Below are 12373 nucleotides of genomic sequence, written 5' to 3'. Positions count from 1 at the left end.
AGATATGCCGTTAGGGCTGTAAACCACTGCTTTATATAAAAGGTATTGCTTCACTGTTAAAATCTTTGCTGGCGGATTCTGAGTTAAACCATAAAGTCTCCTCTTTATATTTTGATCGTCACATGCTACACTGAGGCTTTCACATCCTACAATGACTCCTTCCTCCTCTGGAATAGTATCTCAGAGTGGATACAGTTGGAGCAAATGTGTCAGGTTCACCTGGGCTAGTTGTAAACATTTAAATTCTTAAGCCACTTCCACAACCTATTAAATCAAAATGTTTAGCGAAAGCCTGGGTATCTGTATTTTAACCAAGTCCAGCTGCTTGCCATTCTCTTTCTCTCTCTTTTTAATGATAGCATTAACAATACTTTCTGTCTGAGCCATGCATTTTATCAGAGCTAATCTGCATATCACATTCAAGTTTGGACATTACTGAAGGATGGATGCTTTTTTTAAAGATTTTTAAGTGAGTTACCCTTCTTATGTTGCATTTTCATACTCATGATGAGAGAGCCTTGAGTTTGGGGGTTGATTTTAGCTTTCCCTTCTACTTTCATATTGTAGCATGCAGACCACTACTAGAGAACCCACTCACACGTCAGTGAGGAAGAAATCTTCCACTGATGATTCCTAACTGTGCAGAGGGACAATAGCTCGTATTAGAGATAAACACTTACAATGTGTAAAACTGCACTCAATGTATTCTGAAACATGCCATGTTGTATATCCACTCCTTTTGTGGACTAGTGCCTATTGCAGAAACAATGATGCAGCTGGTTTGATTAAGCTGACAGCACTGAGATATGCCAGAGTATACGATATGATGATTTTTTCTAGACTTCATCAGCCAAACATGAAGATAAATTATACTGCACGAGGAGCTTTCCAGTTAACAAGTGTTTAAATTGTTAGTGTGAAGTTGAAACTTAATAATGCCAACATAGGAGCCACGTTTTATTATTTGATGATAGAGTTTAGGCGGATAAATTCTAATCATTTTATTTAAACTTTCCAACTTCATACTATTCATGAAATAGAATGAAATGGAAAAAAATATAGCAATAAGAGGATGTGAAAATAAAAGAGACTTTTAAAACCAAAAGAGTACAATGGTCAGTTTTTCTGTGAGAAGAAAAATATATCTGCTTTTTAAATGTAATCATGGAGTTGGAAAATAATTCATATACCATCTTGTTCTATCCTCAACTTCTAGGAGGGAGAAGAGAAATTGAGAAGACTCTGACTGCCATTATTTTTCTGGGGGATTTTAGGCAAATCATGTATCTCTCTGGGCTGCAGATTCCTTTTATGTTAATTTTGATCACTAAATGGGATGAGTTGAGAGCCCTCAATTTTGGAGAATTTTTTTGATAGTCTGCAGATATTTAGTGTGCATAGATGTGTGTATAAATAAGCTACTTATAAAAATAACTGAATTCTATCTTCACAGCATTTAAGATAGAAAAATATTCTATACCAACTCAATAAACTATTATTTTTATTGAAAGCTTTCTATTTGCCAATCACCATGCTAAACTATTAATATGCATTTTCTATTTTTAACATTCACTGCAACATTAAGTTGTAGTATTATTATTTTTCCCTTTTAACACAATGAAACCGAGGATTAAAGAGTATAACTTAGCCAAGATCTCACAATTAATTGGTAATAGTTGGAGCTTAGATACCCCAGAGATTGTGACTATGGGTGCTGTGGTCTTAATGATTGTGCCATGATGAAAAAAAAAAAAATTGCACCTTATTATGTGTGTGGTGAATTCCAGTGTCAGAAAAAAAAAGTTGTCTGTAAATTCTCTAGTAAATGCTTGTTTAACCACAAATCACAGTTATTTCCCCCTCTTTGCTATGTGCTCTTATTCAAAAGTTAGTGTCTGGCAGGCATGTCCTGAGAAAGAAAGTAATGAGAGGGGATTAAGTCTACCAGAGATGTAAACATTTTGCAAAGCCTCTAAAATTAAAATAGTGTAGAACCATGTGAATAGCCAGAGCAATGCAATGGAATAAAGAACTAAGAAAGAGACACAGCAACACTTGAAAATTTCGTATAGGCTAAGATTGGCTTTTCAAATACTGCAAAATAGAGGAACTTTTCAAAAAAATGGTATTGGGACAACTGTATAGACATTCAGGCAAAGAAAAAAATGGATCCACAACACACACCATGCAACAGAATAAATCCCAACAATTTCTGTAATCTAAATGTAAAAGTAAAATCATACAAGCATGCGAAGTAAGCAAAAGAAAATTTGTAACCTGCTATTACAGTCAGCTTTTCTAAATTGGTCTGACAAATCCAGGAAAAAAAAAAAAAGGATTGATAAATTGGCTCCACCAAAGGGCGGGGGAGGAATGTTTTGAATAAAATACTAGAAGGAAAAGCAAAAGACACTAACAAACTGTGAGAAAATATCTGTAACTTGTATCTCAGAGGTAAAACTCATAAAATCAAGAAGATAAAGTCTAGAAGTCCCTTAAAAAATTGTGCAAAATACTACACAGTTCCCAGAATTAAAAATATTCAAAGAACCCATCAGCATCTGAAATGATGTTCCAATACAAATTAAATTTCTACAGAAATATAATTATTTATATTTCAGATTGGCAAAATTCAAAATCTTGACAACACACTCTCTTTAGGCAGATGAAGGAAAAACTAGAACTCTTAAAATGCTCTTGAGAACGGGAAATGAAGCAGATCCTATAGAAATGAATTTGGAAATATTTAAAAAATATTCATGGCCTTTTATTATTTTTTCCAAGAATCCCACTTTTAGAATTTCATCATGAAAACATTATGTCAAAAATATCAACAACTTAAATGCCAAGTTATTTGTAAAAGCAATATATTTAAAAGAACACAAACATCCATCTCTAAGAGATTGGTTGAATATACTCCTGTCCATATACACACAATTAAATACTAACAAATCATTTTTAAAAAAATTAATGAGGAAGGTTTATAATTTTTCAAATTTGTATTTAATAGTTCTCTCCTTCACTTTCCAATAAAACATATTTTAATTGTTGGGGCACCTGGGTTGCTCAGTCCTTAAGAATCTGCCTTTGGCCCAGGTCACGATCCCAGGGTCCTGGGATCAAGCCCTGCATCTGGCTCCCTGATCGGCGGAGAGCCTGCTTCTCCCTCTACCACTCCCTCTGCTTGTGTTCCCTCTCTTGCTGTCTCTCTCTCCGTCAAATGAATAAATAAAATCTTTAAAAAAACCCATATTTTAATTGTTATCCCAGAATAAAAAAAGTAAACCTTATAATTTTCCAAATAGAGGCCTCCATCTTAGTTAGAGATATATGTATTTTTTGCACTGGACAAGAAACTCCAGGGGGGAAATAAGTGAAATGGCAAAGAAACCTACTTCTTAGATATTTACAATTTAGGTGGTAAAACAATTATATTGCAATAAATCTTAAGATAAAATCAAATTTAAATTTAAATCACAATGGCTTTTGACACATACAGATAATAATTTGCAAGCAAATTTGAATTGTTATTTTGTAGCTTTTCCCATTAACTGAATCAGTTTTGCCTACGTTTACAAATCCAGAATATTTCCAAAAGTTCTCTTCTATCTGTATTTTGTATCTATTATTTTTAGTTTGTGTAAATAAGTGTGAAATTAGAGATAGCATAATTATTCAGGATATGTAAATATAATTAAAATAGAATCAAATTTAAGGTTATATTAGAAATACTTAAAAACTATTCACAGAAAGAAATTAAAATAATTTTATCGATAAAAATAACTTTTGCTTATTTTAAAGTTCACAGAAATAGGAAAAAGTCCAGATTCATTAAACTATTGTATAATGATATCAACAAAATGGTTAAGTGAGGAACTCCAAAATTCATCCTTCCATAAAAGCAACTGAGATACTGGCAAAACCATCAGAATCAATTTTTTTGAACTCTGGAAATTACCAAAAGCAGCATGGGAGGCACTTATTCAACAAAATGACTGAAGCTCAGTAAAAACAGCAAGAGTTTTGTTGTTTTAATTTGACCTTATTCCCATCCTCCATACTTCAGCTCAGTGGTAGCCTTGGTAACAACAGTTGTAGCTGTGAAAATACCACAGTATTGGGACCAGTACACAATAATTTCCTAGAAACACATGCAGAACCTAAATAGACAAAAAGAGAAACAGAAAATCAGAATAGACCTATAACAAGTAAAAAGTTTGAGTCCATAATCAAAAAACCCGATAACAAGAAAGTCCAGGACCAGAAGTTTTCACTGGTGATATATACCAAATGTTTAAAGAAAAGTTATCTTAAGTCCTTCACAAACTCTTCAAAATAGAAGAAGGATGCTTGCTAACTCAATCTACGAGGCTAGCATTACCCTGACACCAACCAACAACATCACAAGAAAATAAAGTTACAGATCAATAGCCCTTATATAGATACAATAATCCTCAGCAGAAAACCAACAAACCTCATTCAGCAACATATTAGAAAGGATTATACACTATGACCAAGGGAGATTTATACCAGAAATCCAAAATTGATTCAATATACAAAATTGATCAGTGTAATATACCATGCTACTATAATAAAGAAAAAAAAGTGATCATCTCAAAGGATGCAGAAAAAGATTTTGAAAAAATCCAACACCCTTTCATGATAAATACATTCAACAAATTAGAAGAAAACTCTTACCTTGATAAAGGGCATCTATAAAAAACCCACACTTCCTGTCATACTTAATTGTGAAAGACTTAAACCTTTTCACCTAAGATCGGGAATAGTACAAAGATGCCTGTTCTACCTACTTCTATTTAACATTGTATTGGGAGTTCTATCCAGAAAATGAGGTAAGGAAAAACAAAACAAAAGACATCCAAATTGAAAAGGAAAAAGTAAAAATATACCTATTTGTAAATTGCATGAATTTATATATGGAAAATCCTAATAAATTCATACATTTAAAAATTTGTTAAATCTAATAAATTCAGCAAAGTTGTAGGATGCAAAATCAACATATAAGAATCAGTCATATTGATATGTGCTAAAAATGAAAAACTCAAAAATGAAATTAAGAAAAAAATTCTATTTATAATGGCTTCAAAAAGAATAAAATATTTAGGATTAAATTTAACCAGGGAAGTACAAGAGTTGTACACCAAAAATAACCAAACAGTCCGAACAGAAATTAGAGAATTGATACAAAAATGAAAAGACATTTGTGTTCATGAATTGGAAAACTTAGTATTGTTAAATGGAAATACATCCCACATTTATTACTGAGTGCAATCCCTACAAAATTCCGACTACCTTTTTGGAGAAATCAACAATATGATTCTAAAAAAATCCTGAAAAAGAAGAACAAAGTTGGGAGACTCACAGGTCACAAATTGAAAACTTACTACAAAGCTACAGGAATTAAAACAATGTGGTATTAGCATAAGAAAAAAGGATAGATTAATGGAATAGTTTGTGGTCCATTAATAAACCCATAAATCTATGTCCAACTGATTTTTGGTCTGATTTTTCAAAGCCATTCAATAAGGTGAGAATAGTTATTTCAACATATGATGCTAGGATGATTGGCCATCCAAATGTCAGAGCATGAAGTTGAATCCTTTTCTTACATCATATAAAAAAATTAACTTAAACTTAATCGACACCTAAATGCAAACTCTAAAACAATAAAACTCTTAGAAAAAAAATAAGTGTAATTCTTTGTGACCTTGGATTAAATAATAGTTTTCTAAATATGACACCAAATCACAAAGAGCAAAAGACAAAATGGATTTATCAAAATTAGGGTTTATGCATCAAAAGGCACTACCATGAAAGTAAAAAACAACCCACAAAATGAGATGAAATATTTGCAAACTGTATATCTCATAAAATCCTGACTATGTAAAGGATTCTTAAATGCAATATTAGAAAGACAACTGTTTTTTTTTCTTTTTAAGTGGTCAGAGGACATGAATAGATATGTTTCCAAAGGAGATATTCAAATTGGAACACGAAAACATTCTTAATATCATTAGTCATTAGGGAATGGAAATAAAAACCATAATGAAATATCATTTCATGCATGCTAGGATGGCTATAACATATAAATGGAAAATAACAATTGTTGGTGAGGATAGGGAGAAATTGGAGCCTTCATACATGGCTGGTGGAAACGTAAAATGGTATACCCACTATGGAAAATAGTTAAGGGGGGGTACAGTTATCATATAACCTAGCAATTCCATTTCTAAATACCCAGGAAAACCCAGGAGAATCAAAAACAAAACTTGTGCAAGAATGTTCATAGCAGCATTATCCACAATAGCCCACAAATGGAAACAACCCAAATATCCATCATCTTATGAATAGATAAATACAATGTGGTATATCCATACCACATTTTATTTATTATTTAACTATAAAAGGGAATGAAGCACTATCTGAAACTAATGTAACATTGTGTGTCAACTATACTTCAATAAAAAAGAAAAAGTAATAATTTTGAACTAAAAAAATATGGGGGGGAGGGGCTGAAGTATTGAAACTTGCTACAATGTCCATGCACCCTGAAAACATTATGCTAAGTGAAAGAAGCCAGACACAGAAGGCCACATATTGTATGATCCTATTTACATGAAATGCCCAGGATTGACAATACTATAGAAACAAAAGTTAGATTAATAGATACCGGGGGAAAGGAGTAGGGGCAAATTAGATGGTGCCAGTTTTCTTTTTACAAGTATTTATATGAATATTCAGTGATGTAAATAGTCTGGAATTAGATAGTAGCAATGACTGTGCTACACTGTAAATATTCTTAAAGCCACTGACTTATGCACCTTAAAATTATTTAAATGGTGGATTTTATGTTATATGAATTTTGTGTCCATTAAAATGGTATTATTTTACACGTGATATAAATTATTTATGTCACATTTAAACTACATAAATTTGTATATTTCATTCTTTATTTAAATTAAAAAGATGAAATAGAATGAACAAAGTATTTTTGAGATCCAAAGTTACCTTTGCCTGTTGAAAATAAATTTTTAAGTGTTGATGGACTATTCTTTAAATTTTTTAATTTTATTTCTAAACCTCATCATTTTCCTAAAGTTGAATCATGCTTTCACATAGTGCATTCATCAGGCTGAGAAAGACCTAAATCCCATTACTAATTCACTTAAAAATAAATTTCTGAATGAAGATAGATCATCTGAGATAATGAGATATAGCAATGCAGAAAATAATGACATAATTCTCTCTCTCTCTCTCTTTTTTTTTTTCCATTTATACCTTTCAGAGATCATCTCTCTTGGAAGATGTCTGCGGTCACTGCTGCTTATCTGATCTTTCTTCCCATGCCAACATCCATTCTTCAGTTCATGGGCTTCTGCCAAAACTGAATTCACCTAGCTCTAGAGTTGGACAGGTAGACTAAGGTCTGGGCACTCAGAGCAATACAGTATGCTGGCCCTGTGATTAAGTCATGGGTGAATGTGTTTCAATCTGAGGAAATAATAGCAATTAGCATTTTGCTTGGAATGTGACTCTAAATCTGTGCTGTCAAATACTGTAGGCAGTAGCCCAATGTGACTAATTTAAATTGCAATTAATTAAATTTAAATAAAATTAGCAATTTAGTTTCTCAGTCACACTACCTATACTAGACAAGTGCTCAATAGTCAACAGTTGCTTGGCTATCATGTTGGACAGTAAATATACAAAAACATTTCCATCATTGCAGAAATTTCTATTGGACAGTACTACTACAGTTCATCTAAATCAGCATTGCTCAATATTTATAGTTAAAAAGTTTAAAATTATAGCCACATTAAAAAAGTAAAAAAACCGACGGCTACTTTTAATACAATATTTGAGCCAATTAATCCAAAATAGTATCATTTTAATAGGTTATCAATATGAACAATTTTAATGGGAGATTTTGCATTATTTTTCTATAATAAGTCTTCAAAATCTGCTATGTATTTTACTTAAAGTATACCTCAGTTTGGATCAGCTGCATTTCAATTGTCCAATAGCCACATGTGATTAGTGGCTACCATATTGGATATTATAGATCTAGAGTTGAAGCAGGATTTCTCAACTTGAGCATCATTGATATTTTGGGGGCTATCCTGTACATTGTAAGGTGGTAAGCCATATCCCCAGCCTTTACTCACTAGATGCCAGTAGTTTCAAACCCAGTTGTGACTAACAAAATATGTACAGACATTGCCAAATGTCCCTTGAGGGGTAAAATTGTCCCATTCAAGAACCACTGCTCTAGAGAAAGGACTGCTCTTTTTTCTGGAACTACTGTCCATAAGAACAATGTAAACCTTGAGCCATTTGGGTTACCAAGTGGAAACTGAGAATAAAGACAATAGAAAGGGAGACAAAGCACAGAAGTGGGAAGCTCTGAGTTTGGTAATATGATGTCAGTCCTGGGGTGCCTGGGGTGTTCAGTCGGTTAGGGCCCAACTCTTGATTTTGGCTCAGGTCATGATCTCAGGGCCCTGAGATACAGACCCACTTGGGGCTCCATGCTCAGTGGGGAGTCTACTTCAGGATCCTCTCTCTCTCTCTCTCTCTCCTCCCCTCCTTCATCTCTTTCTCAAGTAAATAAATAAATCTTTCAAAAATTTTTGAATATGATTTCAGTCACTTGATGAAGACTTACCTGAATGTTCTTATAACTCTGGACATTGCAGTAACATAAACAAATATATTTCTTTCCTTAACCTAAGCCAGTTTGATTGGCTTTTCTCTAATTTGCAACTAATAAACCTAAATGATCTGTTATTATAATCTACATACGTAAAATACACTCAGTATTTCTACCTCAAAAAGCAAAGAAGATTAATTTTTCCTCCCATATGATTTATGATAGCTTTCAATTTCCTTCGCAGAGTTACCCATATAGAATGAAAGCTATTTTTTGCATGCTTTATGTTTCAGATAAATGTATGCAATTGGAAGGCTTGATAGAACTTTTTGCTAAGGTATCGGCATTAACTTTGTCTATTGGTAATAAAATTCATTCATCAGAACTGTATGATAAGATGGGCTGTTTGTATATCCTTAATTGGCTGTTGCTCTATTTTGATTCTCAAATTTTCAAAAGATGAAAATTATGCAGCCAATGTGGCAGTTCCCACTGGGAGTAAAATTGTAGTATTCTTTATGTGATTCTGTTCCTTTTTATCTGAGCTTTACTCAACAATAATGTCACCCTTGGATGAAGCTAAAAAATCGAGATATAATCTAAATAAAGCTTTCACCATGGTGTGAACATGAGTCACCTCCACTGCATGGTGTTTTTGGAAAGATGCTGTGGATTTTTCTGAAAAGGATCTGCTTAATTGCCATTAAAAAGTGAAAACACTTCTTTGAAATAGATCTAGATAAAATAAGAATTCTTTAAAGAAGTAAAGAAGGATGAAAGTCAGTTTGACTTGTACAAAGGAAATTTTAGCTTAATTACACCACTTCTTACATCAATTTTGGGTATTTTATCTAAGTCACACGATTTTCTCTCCACATAAATAAATCTGCCAATACTTTGCTGTACACATACTTCTCAACATAAAATTTTCAGATCATTTTTCAAAAGATACATTAGAAAAAAGTAGTTGAGGTGCACCTGGGTGGCTCAGTCGGTTAAGCATCTGCCTTCAGCTCAGGTCATAATCTCTGGGTCCTGGGATTGGATCCCGGGATCAGGTCCTGGGATCAAGCCCCAGGTCAGGCTTCCTGTTCAGTGGGGTGTCTGCTTCTCTCTCTCTCTCTCCCTCTGCCCCTGCCCGTGCTCATTCTATCTCTCTCAAATAAATAAATAAAATCTTAAAAGAAAAAAGTACTTGAGCATGTTCTGAATAAGAGATACGATGGGTGTTATTTTTTTCTTTTTAAACTTGATGTATCTGTATCTGCCTAGAGGCCATCACATTTCCAGGCATTTCATTGCTTCACTCATATACTTATGAGCCCTTTTACGGAAGAAAGTAAATATACAAAGAATCTGTATAGAGGTATGACCAGAAATAGCCCTTTAGGTCAGTTCATGGTCCCAAAAGAACTGATGTTAGACAAAGCAAATTGGTAGAACTGTTCTTTGCCAAGGAAAACTCACAGCCATTTTGCAAAGAAATAAAATCATGTCATTCCAGAGACTTTCATAGTGGCAAAAATTTGGTTATTTCATTCTGACAATTGACCTCCTTTTTGGAATGGCTTGGTGAAAAATAGGGTAACATCTAAAAAAGAAAACATTTTGAAGTTTTTAATGACAACTGCAATAAAGGTGGTACCATATTATCAGTTTAAAGAACCTCATTTTTAGGGACACCTGAGTGGCTCAGTTGTTAAGTGTCTGCCTTCAGCTCAGGTCATGATCCCAGGGTTCTGAGATTGAGCCCCGCATCTGGATCCCTGCTCTGCGGGAAGCCTGCTTCTCCCTCTCCCGCTCTCCCTGCTTGTGTTCCCTCTCTCGCTGTGTCTCTCTCTGTCAAATAGATAAAATCTTAAAAAAAAACCTCATTTTTAATAATACTTTCTTTAATATGGTAGTAACATAATAATAAATAACATAAAACTTGCTAATTTAACTATTTTAAGTGCACAATTCAGTGGTATCAAATACATTCATACTGTTGTGCAATTATTACCACCACCCATCTATAGAACTCTTTTCATTTGCAAAGCTCAAACTATACACATTAAACAATTATTGCCCATTCTTTCCTCCCCCCAGACCCTGTTAACACCGTTCTACTTTCTACCTCTATGAATTTGACCATTCTAGGTGCCTCATGTAAGTGGAATCATACAATATCTGTCTTCATATGATTGGATTATTTCACTTAGCATAATATCCCCAGGATTTATTCATATTGCAGTATATGTCAGAATTCCTTTTATTTTTAAGGCTAATATTCCATTTTATGTATATATCACATTTTGTTCATCTATTCATCCATCAATGAACATATGCACTGTATGAACATGAGTGTACAAATATATTTTTGAGAATGCTTTCAATTATTTTTGGTATATACTAAGGAGTGGAATTGCTGGATTATATGGTGATTCTATTTTAATTTTTTGAGGAATCATGATACTTTTTTCATAGCAGCTATACCATTTTACATTCTTACCAACAGTGCACAAGAATTCCAATTTCTCTACATCTTTGCTGACACTTGCTATTTTCTGTGTTTTGTTTTTTATATAATATCCAACTGATAAGTGTGAGTGCTATCTCATTGTGGTTTTGATTTCAATTTGTTCAATGATTAGTGATTCTGAGCATCTTTTTATGTGTTTATTGGTCGTTTGTATATCTTCTTTCAAAAAATGTTTATTGAAGTTATTTGCTTATTTCTGAATGTTTGTTTGTTTGGTTGCTATTGTTGACTTTTAGAAGTTCTCTATATATTCTGAATATCAATTCCTTATCAGATATGATTTATTGATAATTAATTAATTATTAATCCCATTCTGTGGATTGTTATTTTACTCTGTTGTTAGTACACTTGACATTTGAAACCCAAATTTTTTTTAAATTTTCATAAAGTCCAATTTGCCTATTCTTTTGTGCCTGTGCTTTTGGTGTCATAGCCAAGAAATCATTGCCAAATCCAGTGTTGTCAAGCATTTCCCCTATGCTTTTTATAAGAGTTTTATAGTTTTAGCTCTCATATTTAGGTCTTCAATGTATTTTGAGTTATATTTTGTACACAGTATAAGGTAATGGTCCAATTTTAATTTTTGCATGTGGATATCCAGCATTCCTAGAACCAGTTGTTGAAAAGACTGTCCTTTCCTTATTAAATTGTCTTGACAATTTTGATAGAAACCATTTAACTATCTATGTAAAGGTTTGTTTCTGGACTCTGTATTCTATTCCATTGCTCTATATAACTGTCTGTCATTACAAATATGTCTATATGCCACTACCACACTCTTTTGATTACTACAGTTTTGTAGTGAGTTTTAAAATTTAAAAGTGTGAGAATAGGTTTTGAGATTCTTTGAGAAAATTAAGAAACAAAAAAACAAAAAACCTTGACATTTTATTATTCAGAACAATCTTACTAAGACAGGTAAAATGTTGGGTTAAATGTAATGAGTGCGTGTGAGCATATATTTTTAATTACCAATATCATACTTATAATTCTAATAATTCATAGTAGGTATGTAAATGAGGTAGATGAAAGTGAGAATTAAAGCATTGAAAAACATTTTATTTTTAAAAATTTAAATGATTTTTAAAATAAAGTAAAAAAATTCCGCAATTCTCATTCTTAGTAGATGTGTGTATGCTGAAGGCTCAGGGCAATTTTCTTCTACATCTTTTCAAAGTATA

This window comes from Callorhinus ursinus, unplaced genomic scaffold, assembly GCF_003265705.2.
Source record: "Callorhinus ursinus isolate GAN/ISIS: 27379988/994484 unplaced genomic scaffold, GSC_fseal_2.0 scaffold8, whole genome shotgun sequence".
Taxonomy (NCBI): Eukaryota; Metazoa; Chordata; class Mammalia; order Carnivora; family Otariidae; genus Callorhinus; species Callorhinus ursinus.
This window is presented reverse-complemented; position numbering follows the sequence as displayed.